Source organism: Aquila chrysaetos, chromosome 5, assembly GCF_900496995.4.
Source record: "Aquila chrysaetos chrysaetos chromosome 5, bAquChr1.4, whole genome shotgun sequence".
NCBI classification, from domain to species: domain Eukaryota; kingdom Metazoa; phylum Chordata; class Aves; order Accipitriformes; family Accipitridae; genus Aquila; species Aquila chrysaetos.
This window is the reverse complement of record NC_044008.1, coordinates 52436710-52451540: the sequence shown is the minus strand read 5'-3', so window position 1 is coordinate 52451540 and position 14831 is coordinate 52436710. Positions and strand designations below refer to the sequence as shown.

Genomic DNA, 14831 nt, shown 5'->3' with positions numbered 1-14831 from the left:
TGGTTGTGACTCTAAACCCAGGCAGAGACTGAACTCAGGGAAATTAAAGGCAGGAGGAATCAGAAAATCAAATGAACTTCAACATCAGCCACAAAAACAGAAAAGAAAAACAGAATGAAAAGAAGACGTGTAAAAGAGAGACAGAACATCTTCTTGACCCAACTGTAAGACATCATGAACCTTCACTCAACCTCCCAAAACTAAAGAGCCTTGAATACAATATATTCTGAAAGTGGTTATTTGCCCTCTTATCAAGATCAAGATTTGAAGGCTTGTCTCTTCATGATGTCACATTCCTCTTCTCCCAAAGAACTTTCTTCCTGAGCCTCCAGCAATTTTCACTGTTGCTCCAGCAGCACACACAGGCATTCTGCTTGCCTGCCCTGAATATCCCTCCTTCTGGAGGGATGTATGGGGTCCCCAAGACTCTTCTGAGATTGCACTTGATTAGAACTCAAAATCAGTTAAAAAACTGAAACAAGCTGCATAAGCTGCCAATCATCTGGACAAAACAGACCCAACTGGCTGCTGAAACCCTGACAAAAGACCCCACGAACCAGATCCTGATAAAAAGGCAAGATCAGCTAAGCCCTTTTTTTTCTTGCTTTGTTCATACTCTGCAAACAGATTTGGATCAGCATCATGCCAGGTAGCCAGCTACAATTCACACTTGGCTGCCCACTTGTTTCAGGAGTTGATTCACATCACTGCCAGGTAGGCAAAAGAAACTGGCTGCCATGCTGAGCGACCACCGGGCACGGAGGCAGCCAGTGTGCAGATTTCCATTACTTATGCAAGGCTTGTTTGTTTAGTGTGAGAAGTCTTGCAAGGACATCCTCTAAGCAAATAAGCTTGGCTGGCCTGGAATGGACTGCTGAACGCAGGAACATCCCACTTACTAGTTTCACAATGCAAAGAAAGTTTCATTACTTGCTGCTGTAGCAGACAGACACTTAAGGAGAGAAGCGCAGGAATGGTAGTGGAAAGCCAGCACAGACTAAAACACAGCTGACCCGAGCCTGGAAAGAAAGCAAATACTGTGTCTCATTCCACTGCTTCTTCCTTGTTACAGGAACGGTACTTAGCCTTGAGCAGCTTTTCTATAACTAGCTTCTGCTCCTTCACCAGGGCTAGGATGCATCAGGTATTTTTCTGCTTTTCCTATGTCCAAAGCTACTCTCTCCTGTCATTTTGGATTGAGCTGCTCTCACTACATCTAGCTGAGGAATGATGCCCAACGTTCAAGGAGATGTGTGGGAGCATGTACTGGAAAAGCCAGAGCTAAGCAGGGTTTTTCAGTTTCCAGGGGATCCCATTGGAGATCACGTATCAAGTCCAAACTCAGCCTGGAAAAGCATGTTAAAAGTTCACATAAGACCAACTCATTTGCACTCACTTCCCAGGTTCCTGGAGATTTCCTTCTATTGTTCATCATTCAGAGAAAAGTCACTGATGTGAACACTCATCCATCATGACCTGATGACTTAATTAAAACACTGATATAAAATATGCAAGGCAACACAGTGTGAAATGCTTAGAGAAGATCAATCTTGCAAATCCGGCATCATACAGTTAAGAAGCAAGGCTTTTTTAAAGAGGTCAGAGGAGTAAGAGGAGGGAATTAGCCAAAGGGCAGACCACAGAATATTACTGGTTGAAATGAAAAGGAGTCTGAGTGTTTTACCACACTGCAGTCAACTTTTGACTCATAGGACACACAAATGGCAAATGGCAAACAAAGAGGAAAAGAGGCATGAGGGCAGAAGTATGGTCTCACCTGAAAAGAGATGCCATTTTTATGGTATCACCATGTACATCATGGTAGACGTACCATGTCACATCTCCTCAGTTTGCAAAAATTTGTATTTGCCAACTGTCAGGCCTATGAACTAGGACCTAGAAACCAGCTGATCATCTCCCCTTTAACATGGTCAGTAATAGATTCAGCAGGTCAAATCCTCCCCAAGTGACTCCTGGGCTTACTAGTTATCCTCTCCATAATTTGCTTTACATCAGCTTTGCATAGGTATTCAGGTGGCCCAGAAACCAGTATGTACCAAACACTAATGATGCACAGAAAGAAATACACTCTGCCTTACACACTTCTTTTTAACTGTTTTCACTCCATGTGACTCTCATGTCAAAAAGCAGGAAACATTTGCAGTCACTACTGCTGGCAGGTAAGAATGCACACAAGGGGCAAATCTGCAGAGTAAAAAGGTGCCATTTCTCCTTACATTTGTATTACAGACAGGAAGAAGACAAGTCAGGGGAAGGACTAAGGAAAGAGGGAATTGGCAGGAACAGTGCAGGGAAGAAAGATATTTGCTATGTAGTTTAACTGATAGCACCAGGCACACTTGAGTGAACTTAGATGTATTAAAGCACTGTGTTTTCTTCTGGGTTCTCTGGAGAAACAGACTGTTTTAATGAGTCAGCTCCTCTATAATCACGGATTTTTTATGCCAAATAACTCAAACAAGCTTGTGCAAGTTTCAATATGAAAAATTATGCTGTAAATACTGTAATAGTTACCCTAGTATTTTTCTTCTGCTGGAGCACTGCGATACTGCCTTTGCTCTGTCTCACAACACGCTGTCTGAGATCTATGCAACTCACACTGCACAAGATTTAAGTAAAAAGCCAAGCAAGACTTTCAGTAGAAAAATGACACAGCTACCCTGCAAGGAGCCCAAAGGCAGTTCAAACAGCATTAGCCCCAAATCCTGCCCCGGGATCTAAAATGAATGGCAGAGAGCTGCACGGAGAAAACGCTTCCCCGCCACATAACTTGGGGAGCAACAAAACCTCTTGTGGTGCCTGCGGCAGCACGGGGGAAGAGTTGTCACAGGATGAGAGGTGACACACAGATGAGACCAAGATTGCAGACACAGATGAGACCAAGATTGCAGACACATAAGATTACTATCAGCAATGAGAGTACATCAACAGGATGGCAGGTGAGGGTAAGAACATCTTACCCCTCTTGGCACAGGGCCCTCATGCTCCCAGGCCCTTCCAGCCCTGCAGGACCACTCAGGACACCCTGCAGGCTTGCTCTGTTCTCACATCCTACTCCCCTTGCTCCCACAGACCGCTGCGTGAAATGGCATCCTTGTCCCTGAGAAGACAGAGCAGGTATTTGAGCATCAAATCAGTTTTTAGTGCCTTGTAAAACATGCTAAGAGAGGTCTCACATTCACTACCTACTTCTATCCCTCTCCTTGTAATGTCCACTGTCCCCCACGTGTTCATAGTCATTAACTGGTGGTTCTTGGATCCCCAAGGGTCCTATGACTACATGCCAAGAGCCCAGGAAAGCACACTCGCAGTCAGGAGGGTTTTGCTATAGGTAATTCGTGCTTCTCCTGGAATACTCGCTTGTGGTCTGCAAATTGCTAAAGGCTGAAAACAGTCTCAAGCAACAATGTATTGCTCCAGCTTCTATGTAGAGAATATCAATGCTTCTTATACACTTAATTAAGCTACTAGGTATCCCAGTAAGGTTAGCAATTATGATGACAGTCACCTAATACTCGCTGTATCTATGACATGAGCTCTTGTGGCCACAGCTCCTTCAACTGTGTAGCACCGTGCGTGAAGTAATATACCCTGACTTATGTATCAATGTGGGCATACAGCCATGCTGACACGGCCACACAGGTTTCATTTATACTGCTAAATACAGCAGAGCCAGAAAACAAATTGATTTACAGGATCACAGGTGGTCAATACTGTTGAATTGTCAGCACACTGTCTGGCACTGCCAGTCCAAGTGACACCCACGCCTGCTCCAGGGGACAGGATTCCCATGGGCAGTAAAGGCAGAAGAGTACAGGTTTGGCTCCTTCTGCTCTGTGCACTCCTCCTACACCAACAAAACTGCTTGCGCTTCTCCAGACACAGGCTTTCCTGCCACATGCCAGAATATTCAATCCAAATCCTCAGACTGATGCTACAAAAATACTGCTGTGATGGTCTGCCATAAGGCCTCATATTATTAAAGATACTATGAACTGGGGAAAAGAGAAAAAAACCCCAGCATTGCCTTGGGGCCACAGAGGCATCGTGTGACACCAAAAAAGAAGAGACAGTCCAAGTTCTGTGTAGTGTGGACAGGACTAGTCTGTGCCACTTAGCCCTGTGTTATTTAGCAGTGTAGATACAGTCATAGCTTCAGAACCTGCCATGTGGGTGTACAGGCACACTCTGTTTGCACTGAGTCGCAAACATCTATGTAGACATACCTTATGTCACAGAGAAGTGAAATGACTTGCCCAAGGACTCAGGAAATGTGTGGCAAAACTACGAGCAAAAGGCAGGTGTGCAAGCTGCATGTCCCCTGACTTAACCAGCAGACCAAAACATCAGCATCCCCTCTCTGGTGTTTTAAATAGGAATACATGGTTTCGCTTCCTCTAGGCAGCTGCGGTGAATCTCCCCAGTTCGGCAGTACATTTCTCATTACCCTTCATGATGATATCAGGTTTGATTTGTTCCCCAGGGAAGGATTTTCTCCTTGCACCTCATTACCTCTCTTCTCCTAATCTGATGTTCCTATTTGAAATGCCAGCCAGCATTTTCAGAAGTGTTCTTGACAATGGTTAATTACAGAAGAGTCCATCAAACTGCACAGATACAGGTCATGTAAAGACTGCCGGGGACTTGTCCTGCCCTCAGTAGGAACAGCCAGCATGGCCCCTCTCCTTGCAGGTTTGACGGGGCTCCGCCAGCCCACTGCCGCCAGCTGTGTGGGGTCATTCATCTCCTCCTCCTTCCATGAGACAGTCCTCGTGGAAGATGAAACTGAAATACTTTATCATCCCACCTTCTCATCCCTCGCCGCCACTTGCTTTGTGGACACAGTGAAGGCCCTGGGACCCATCAAAGTGGGAGCTAGGACTCTTTTGATCCTCGCCTCCAAAGCACTTACAAGAGGATGAGGCAAAGGCTGACCTGCAGCAACTCCTGTGTCCCTGTAAAGAATGGCAACGTGCTCATAAAAATCATGCTCACAGCACAGATGCCTTCTAAGCTCAAGCCTACAAGAGGTCGACAGCAATCAGCTCTGTATGCCACTGCTGCTGCTCCTCACGGCAGCAGCTGTGCAGTTTGAGCTTCTCCCTGAAGCACGGAAGTTTTTGCATCGTTTACTCCATCACCATAAGGATGGCTTGATCTTCCCAGCCTGGTACCTCGGGCAGGAAAAAGCTTTTCAGCAGGCACAGCTCGCACTGCGGTGGTAGTCAGGGACTCCCCTTCTTTGCTCAGATGTAAATGTTTACATAAGGTGCAGGACCAGAAGAACCAGGACAAGAACAACTTTCTGTTTAAAGGAAAGGCATGTTTATGGTGTTATGCACGCCCATAAACAATGTCAGATCAGTCTACGCACAACCTCTGCGGAGCTGACAAATATTTGAAAGCTGTTCATTTACAAGGAATGAAAGCTTACTTTGGTCCTTTTCTGATCTAGCAAGGACCACAATGGAGAAAAAAACCAAACCCTTTTGCAGGAAAACCTTACTTTTCAGAACGAAAAGAGTGCAGTAACCATCTGCTGCTTCTCTATCTGCTACCCCAGCAGAGAGGAAAAAATTAACTCAATCACTTGATCCTAACATTTTAAGTATCAGTCTTGTAACATGCAAGGTATGAGCCAATGAATTGGAATAACTCACAAAGTTCTAATTAACGACAGAGTCGTTACTGTAACTTTAACTACTGTCAGCATCAACATAGTTAGGTCTCTTGGGTAGGTATTAGCTTCTCAACATATACTCTATAGGGCACAGATCATCATCTTGTTCTGTATTTAGACAGCACCTAACACTGTGCTCTGGGTTAATCACCAGACCTCAGAGAAAACAACTCCAAAAAAGCAAATATTTCAATTATGCTGCAACAAAACAAATCCCTTCCCCTTTATGACTAGTGCAAAGCCTTCTCCCTAGAATGCCCGGGGTGCCCCTCACACCACTACTGAGGTTGCTAACAGCTTAGTATTTCCTTCCACATAGAAGTTTTCTGCCCTTTGGAAAAAACCTGCCCTTGGTTTCAAGCGCTGCATCTCTGCTTTTACACACTCGCCTTGGTATAAGGTCAAAAAGGGAAATGCCAGATCTGTTCACAACAGGCCTAATCCAGACCCTACAAAGGTGTATGGTTCCTGGAAGGGCTGGGATTGCTTCCCGAGGAAACCAATTCCTTATCCGAAGTAAGCCCTGGAAAAGCCAGATACTGTTATATCCCCAGTCAAATGAGCAAGGAGACAAAACCATTACCCTTTGCTGCAATCGATAAGCATTTGAAAAACAGTCATTCAACCAAAAACAATGATGCTGGCTTCCTCCAGTAACACAGGGGATCTCAGATATAAGCAGTTACGTTGCTTAACTTTACCCCAGCCAGTCTGCTAAAATGCAAATGCAATCCCTTCAGCAGAAAGGAAACTCTTATCCAATAGTTCCTATTTGCTCACATGATACAGCCTTTGAAAATCAGTATCAGAAGCTCAGCATGAATTCTCATCTCCTTGGAAACCCAAGTTACAACACAAAGAATCAGATCCTCAGTTACTGTAAATCAGCATTGCCCCACTGACTCCCCCTCTGCACTAATATTGGGAATGACATGAAAAATATTCCGAGTTACTGACATGAGTTTGAGAAAAATCCATTCTTTTCTCTTGTAGATATTTGCTATTGGTTGTTCATAAACAGCCCTCCTCTAGTGCTCACTCTGTAGTCTCCTTATGACCCCAAACAGTTACCTAACAGGACTAAAAGTTGTGTTTCATATTAGATTGAAAAAACAGCTCATTTTAAACCACAGTGAGTAGCTTTTCCTCCAGGTGTTTCCCCTGTGTGAACACCTTTAATTGTGCAGTACCACATCACTTCAGCAGGACTTACTGTTTTCTGACTATTCATAGACATATGTTGCTTTAGAAGGAGAGCCAGAGAGATGCTCACTTTTTACCCAGTATGCACTGGACAGGCACAGGAATCAAAAATTGAAGTATCACATCCAAATCCCACAGGCTCCATCCATGGTCTCCTGCTATGGGGCACACCGTGAGGCCCTCAAAGCTCATGCTCACCTCATCCAGGGAGAAATGCTTTTAACACCAGGGGCAATCACTTGCTTTATTTTCATTCCTATTTATGTATGGGAACTGCAGGCACCAGGAAGGTTTCGTGTCCTTTTGTCTTCTAAAAACTTTTTACCCACATCTATGTACACCCATAACCCACCAATCTACCTTTTACATACATATAGATGCCAAGCAGACTATCTCCTGCAATCCGCGCGCCCCAGGTAATTGGTCCACTGGCATGACCAAGACAGCTTCTGTTATTACTTCAATAAAATATTTTGCAGAAAATAGAACCATCAGCAGAATCTACAAACAAGCACTGAGCAACTCAGCGTTTATCTGTCTACTCATCCATGTCAGTGCTTTGTGTCAGCATGAAACACTGGTCTCCACAGTTCACACTTGCCCTTCTGAACTACAGCATAATAAAATATTTATACTTCTCCCTGAGAAGCTACATGATAGCTATCAGTTGTACAGGTTTAAAACAAACGAGTGGCTGCCACTCTCCCGTTATTAAACCTGCAAAACACACTAATAAAGCTATTTGATCAGCTCCTGTGCTACTAAGCTGCGACCAAGCAAACACCCTCTATTTTGAATTCATTTAAAACAAAATCTTACAAATGTAGTGCCAATGCATTTGAAAGGTTAAGTGTACTGCACAGCAACAACTGTAGTACGTCAGCCCTGCACGAACAAACCTATCCTGCTCCACAAATAAATATCCTTTCATGTGTCATCAGGGAAGCTACTGTATAGGGAAGGCTAAGACTGGTGTTCAAATCTAGCTGGTTTCACAATGTGGCAAGACTTTGCGAGGCTATAACCATCACACTCATTTCCCCTGAGGTTTAACTTACAGTCAGCTGAGGTCTGGTGTCTCATTTTCAGAATTTGCCAAATGCCTACCTAAAAGAAAATTTGAACAAGTACTTTTCTATTTCACTATTATTCATCAAGTCTGTGTAAGCCCTGTAAATAAACCATAATCACTCAATGCCACCTACAAAAATGTCTGGGTTTGCAAATTCAGAGTAAAGGAAATAATTGCTTAGAAATGCTTTAGTTATCAGTCTGTGAAAAATGACTTATCTGCTCCTGATATTCAGATATGTGAGCAGAGTTAGAACAGTTTGATTGGGAAAACAAGGGCGACGAAAAATGTTTGGTTCAAAGGCTTGCACCTGGGTTCTCCTGTGATTTTAAACCACCAAAATACTCTGAAACAAGATGTACCAAGGAGCAATTCCAAAGAGAGGACAAACGGCATTAGAGCCACTTTACAGCACATCAACACATCTTGTTAAATCAGCAAATGCTGACTGCAAATCTGCTCCTTTAGAGAAACTCACAAGGCATTGGTGCTTGAACTGTTTGTCAGGATTGTCATAACACTGCTGCAGCCTAAGATACAAGAATCTTTGCGTATCTTTATGTGTTTTTACGTGAAATTCTTTTAAGATCTTATCAGCTACACTTCCCATAGTGTTTATCTGAGCACTTATTTAAATACTTCAACTCGATACATGTGCATGTGGACTACTTTATTTCTTCACTCTTGGTCCTCTTTTGCATGCTGCTGTCTGGGTATTTTAAAATCAAAATATGACAGAAGTGAATCATTTGGGGATTTTTTCAATACATCATGCATCACTATCAATATTTCCAATGCCCTTTGACTCACTCAGCATATAGCCTATTGTAAAATACACAGAACCGCTTGTGAAATATGAACAATTAAGGCATCAACTTCTTCATCAGCACATAAACCCGACTGCTGTAAGGAGTTACACCACTTGATGGGAACATTAGGCATGCTTACAGGCAGGGTTTACTGAACATGCAGAGTCAGTTGGTTTGGAGGTGATGGCACCTTCACTGTTAGTGTCAGACCTGTTAACATCACAACAGCTGAGAAATCCTGCTTCGTCCATCACAGGATTTTCTTTTATCTTTTTAAGCTTGCACAGCTTAAAAATCCCAACTCTCCCCGAAATCCTCCACCTCCCTCACTCCAACCCCTGATTTTTTGGGGAACATTAGGCTGGAGAACATGTTCTCCAGTGTGAGTGAGTACAATGCCTGGATGAGATTTTAATTATATGGCAACAGCCTAAATGACACCAACGCTCCATAGTAAATATATGGAATACTGACACCTGCCGGCAATGGACTTCATGTCGCTCCTGGAGAGGAACTTGCCCTCCATCTACACCCCAAAAGCTGATTCCCTTCTCACATCCCCAACAGCCAGCACAAGCAGGAACTGAATCCAGTTATGACGCCAAGCATGAAGACCAAGAGCTATCCTTACACCGTGAAACAGCAGCATGAGTCTCCCGCTCCCTGAAAGTCAGTGGCTCTTGGCCGGGTCCAAGGAATTTCCCACTGTACAGGGGAAATGACAGTGTATTTTCAATCTCAGTAAAGACAGTGGGGATTAACTGTGCCAGGAAGACAAATCTTTCGTAGCTGAAAAAGTGCTGACCTAATTTAATAGCCCACTAAACTGGCAGAAAACCAATCCTAGGAAAAAGAAAGAAAAAAAAGTAGCAATCTTCTGCCAGATTCATGAGCTGAATCTGCTCAGCAGTGAATACTGGAGATGGCACCAGGGCTGGGAGGATGAGGGGAGCACAGAGCTGGAAGCAAGAAAAAGGCAGCAGGACTGCCCCTTCTGGCACCAGCCGGGTGCTAGCAGGGCTCAGCTGTCTCACCAAACCACATGTTCAATCCACATCACCCTACACAGGTGGGCAGCAGGAAAAAGCTTCCTCTCCTGTTCTCCGGATTGTCCAGATTACATGCACAAAGGCACTGAGATGAGCTTGGTGCTGGCTCTTCCTTTCCAAATATGAAAATAAAGGAAGACAAACATATCTGTTCGGATTAATTACTGCAGCCAAAGATACTCGCATGTTTGCATTTCCCCTGTACGAGTTTGTTGTACAGACTCATGCCACACTCCAGAAATGAACCTAACCTCTTACTTGCTTTTCAGAGAATCCTGTCTCCAGGAAACAGTATGAAGAAAATGACAATGCTACTCTTCACACTCACTGTAGCAAAATTAGCCTTCTTTGAAACAAAACACTTGACAGTCACTTGCAGTGAATTTAAAGCCCTCGCCTATGTTGCTTTCAGTTCTCTTTAAACTTTAATTGATTATAGCAGAAGTAATCTTTTTAGTTGTTCTGCTGAGTGCAAAGAGAATGTTTTCTGCAAGAAGGCAAACATGGATGTGACACTTCAGATGATTACAAGGAAAAGCACTCTTTTAAAGCCTTAATGAACTTTATGAAAGCAAAAAGCTGTAGTGTTCCAAGAGCTCTCAGCCCTCCAGGTTCACTGCAGGATAGCCTGGCACAGGCGGTATTCAAATTAAACCATACAGTGTTGACGGTTTAGTCTGCACCAAGGAAATTCAGGACATAAGGACACCAAAGGGCATTACAAAGCGATGCCACATAAACACATCAACTTTTGCATTACAGAGCATTTTTTCAAAGCCTTTTAAAGAAAGAGACTCTTGGTAATCATGCCGTACCTGTTTCTGAACAGAAGCACCAGGAGAAGCTCAGCTAAAAGTGTCTGCGTTCACCTAGCAAATTGGGTGCTGATTGTTATTAAGCTGTTTCAGAGAGCTGTGGAAGCTGGTGCAGACATCAAGGAGAAGGGCATACACCAGCTGCAGGAAAGAGCAATCCCAGCGCCGGGGATGAAGTCCCACATCTTTCAACTGAAGGCTAGGATGCAGAAAAACCCTGAGGGTAACAGTTGCTACCACAGTTGGGTCCAACACCTGAAATATTTCATTTCCAAGCAGGCATTTTCCTAGCTCTACCTGTTACAGAACATGCTAGACAGAATAATGTAAAATTATTTTACGGATCTTTAATACTGGAACAGGCATTTTTGTAATGATGCATCATTGTGGGATACCTGTGTGAGAACCAGTGAAAAAGATTTGCCCAGTTACCTGATTTGAAAAGCAGTGTTATGGTATATACAGAAAGAATTAACGTCTATAGTGCCACTACATACATTTCACAGTATTTCTTTGCCTGGACATAAAATTTTCTCTCAGGTATCTTTTCTCCAAAATAACATCAGAGGGATTGCAAAGGTTGAAAGAGCAATGGCTGGAACCCTTACAGATCTAGAAAAGCTTCTATATGAGAGTAAGTAAATGGACAAAGTTTGATAGAAAAAAAATACAATAGATATAATTCAGGTTTAACCAAACAATCAATAATAAAAAGAAAATAAATCAAACATCCTTATTCACTTATCATAGAAGAATGAGGTAGCACTTGAACTGAAAGCAGCAAATTTAAAATGAATACAAGGAACATAATATTTCACACATCACAGGAACATAATATGATATTAATATAATAAGGAACATAATATTTCACATTACAACTAACTAACCAGTACAACTCACAGCTGTCAGAAGGCAGCGGAGCCAAGGGCTTAATACAAATATAATTAGATGCTTAGAGGAACACTCCAAATGCCCACAGGTAAAGAGAAACCAGAACCTGTTTGTAAGGGGATAAGCCGGGGACTGCAGCTGCAGAGGTAGGAAGAAATTTCAGTTATTGCTACACAGCTACAAGTTGTGAGATTTCCTGACTCTTGTAAAAACACATGATGCTGGATTGCATGTCCAGTGCTCCTGTACTGTGTGAGGGGAAGCATCCTCTTTCTACAAGACAACTCATCACCAGAATGTTAATGCCTCACTTGCACTGAATTTGTTCTCCTTATGCATATCAAAATACTATGGCTCATTGTCTCCAAGCAGAAGTTCATTCCAAACTTTAAATCATTTCATTAAAAAATAAATTACATTAAGAGCTAAGCCTTGATTTTCAATTTTGTTTCATGCCATGCTCTCAGGTTTTCTTTTTTAGGACCAGTGTAAAAAGATTTTAAATTATAATCTATCCCTTGACATATTTTGTACTGTAAGTTTTAATCAAGTCTCCCAGAGGAAAAGAAAATCTAATAGTACCCTCAATCACTTTACAATCTTGTTTGGGGTATTTTGTTTTTTTTTTTTCCTAAGCAGTAATATTTAATATCCCTGCTTTTCACATACCCGTATTTCATTTATTCCAGATACATTCCAATCTGCATATATCTCATTTAAATATTCACAGTTACCCCCGAGCATTATTTACTACACGTCTTTTTTCAGAATGATTAGCATCATTTTGTATGGTCCCATTATGCCTTCATGTACAGCTATACAACATCTAATGGAGCTGAAGTAGCATATTAGACCTTCCCTGTGCTTCAAGGCACAGCATTTTCTCCTCACACTGTTTTTTATTTCTAAACTCTAACATGCCTCATATTTCAAAACCCTCCCATTTCTGGCACATCTTTTTTTGGGGGGGAGAGGGGGGCAACCCATTATCTTTTTTTTTACATCCCATTTTATTTTGCAGCTGTAAGTTAAACCTATTCCTCTTAAGACTGTATTGCCACCACTTCAGTCACACTTCTGAAGAACTGTGTTAAAATTTGGAATAACTAAGAATACTGATGGCATCACAAGACCATCAGTCCTGGCAGCAAATGCAGCCTCTTTGAATGTATGAATAAATAACAGAAAGCTTCTGCAGACTACAATGTTTCTGCAGGGCAAATCCCAATGGCAAAGTTTAAAATATGGCTAATGGTCACTCAAGAATAATTTCAAACTACTTGAGGTTGCTTGGATCTGTAGCCTAGAGGTAGCCAGCACTTTCCTTGCAAGAGGGTCACCCTTCCTGGCAATAAATAGCTCTCATAAACCAAATACGATCCATGCAGGTAAACTATCCCTGGCTGTTTCTGCTACCAGCATGTTGTAATTTATGCTACCGCAAGTCTCAAAGTGTTCTGGAAGTTGTAAGGGCAGAAACATATAACTACCCTAACCTTAAAAGCCAACATTCAAAAGGTTATGTGAAAATGAAGCTGCAAGAAGTTGCTGCTAGACATATTTCCTCACTTTGTTTGAAATCTGGATCTTTCCTTATTATTAATAATAAATATACTGTTATTTAAAGCATGGATTATCTAGTAATATTTCACTAAGTATCTTGAAGGTACAACACAAATACTGTGATCGGTAGGCCACCAAAGTTTCCAGTACTAAAAATGCCAAAAGTCTCCAAACTAAATTGCAAATTACAAGTCCAGTTCTTAATACATTCATTTCTGGGAGCAAAAATACATTATGCTTTAGTAGAGTAGTAGCAGATTATTCAGCATTCCCCATTACATACAAGATGCTGTATTTTCAAGTGCTGACATTTTTCAGCTTGGGTATTTATGCCAGACTGAGGCGAGGGGTTATATTTCTTTTATTTCAGGCAAAATGGTTCACTTGTTTCTAAGAACAAAGCTAGCAAAAAACACCAATGGGGAAAGCTCTGTTGCTCTATGCTTTGAGGCAAGAACTTGAAATCTTGCTCATAGTACCCCCTGTGTCAACGATGTTGCTTCAGCCCCATTCAAATCCATTTGAGCTGGGCTTACACAATGTTGTAAACGTTTGAAAACCTGTCATTTGCACAGGCTTAGGAAAGATGTGTTAGGGTGAGCACTGGGCCTCTCCACACCGTTGCTGGAGTCACAACGGCATGGGTGGCCCCACGACTCTCTCTACGAGCCAGTGACAGTTTACAGGGGATGTTCCCTCCATTGTGGCTACTCATTCCCACCCCACACATGTTGCACTGATAAGGCCACCAGGTAATCTGGATCCACTCATCTAGGTTAAAAAAATCCCAACCAAAACATGGTAGAGGAAAGGAGGAAAATACCCTTCATCCAGATCAGCAAGCTGATCCAGCTTACCACAGAGAGGCAGGAACACACTGAAAACATGAGGAGGAAAAACCCCTTAAGCCAGTATTGCTGCAAAGACAGAACACAGAGCTGCAGGCTCAGCTCCTCCTGCCAGCCCTGCTCCCAACTGCGAGGACTCCAAAGGACTTTCATTTCAGTGGCTGCTCCTAGTCCCGCTGACTGGGGCAAGACTGGGAACTGAAACACGGAAGGAAATGAGGACTGAAGTTTCACTAAGATTTTTTTTGGCATGCCACCCGCTTACACAACCCCTCATCACCAGGTTCCTACTAGCCCTTCAGTAGCATCAGTCCAAACCTGTGTGGTGGCCCTGTCTGAGAGAAGAGCCTTTTATTGGTGCTGGGTTACTTCTAACCGAGACTGGTTCCCAGTATAGCTCCCAACGTGGCTGCAGGGGCATCTGTGCTGGTGCAGGAGAGGAGGGGTGGGGACCAAGAGGAGGAGAGAGGGCAAAGGCTTATTTAATCAGGCACAGCCCAAAAGAAACAATCACAAAACTATGTCTTTGTACTGTTTAGTACAAAAAGTACTATTTAACAGAGAAGTTCTTCTAAGCCAATGAAAAATAGAAAGAAGCCAGCACAGTGGGGAAGGAAATGAGTAAATTGGGACAGTGAATCTTGTATGTCTGGAAGCGGACAAGTGAAATAAGACAAAGCACATGATCTCCTCCTTTTTGGCAAGGGCAAGCTATTTATGTTGGCCCAGCTGCCCCTGAAATGACAAGCTAGGACTGAGAGCAGGAGGAAATGGGAATATGGAGAGAAAGGCCAGAGAAGGACACTTGGAGAAGAAGATTCAGTTAGGCTGGGCAAAGAGCAGAAGGATGGAAAGGGGCATTATGGTGGCAGACAAATTA

General features: G+C 42.8%; 1 protein-coding gene across 6 annotated transcripts in view; it reads right to left on the bottom strand.

Moving 5' to 3' along the window:
- Positions 1-14831, bottom strand: part of MTHFS (methenyltetrahydrofolate synthetase) — an 88359-nt gene that overhangs the window by 65476 nt on the left and 8052 nt on the right. The window lies entirely within an intron of this gene.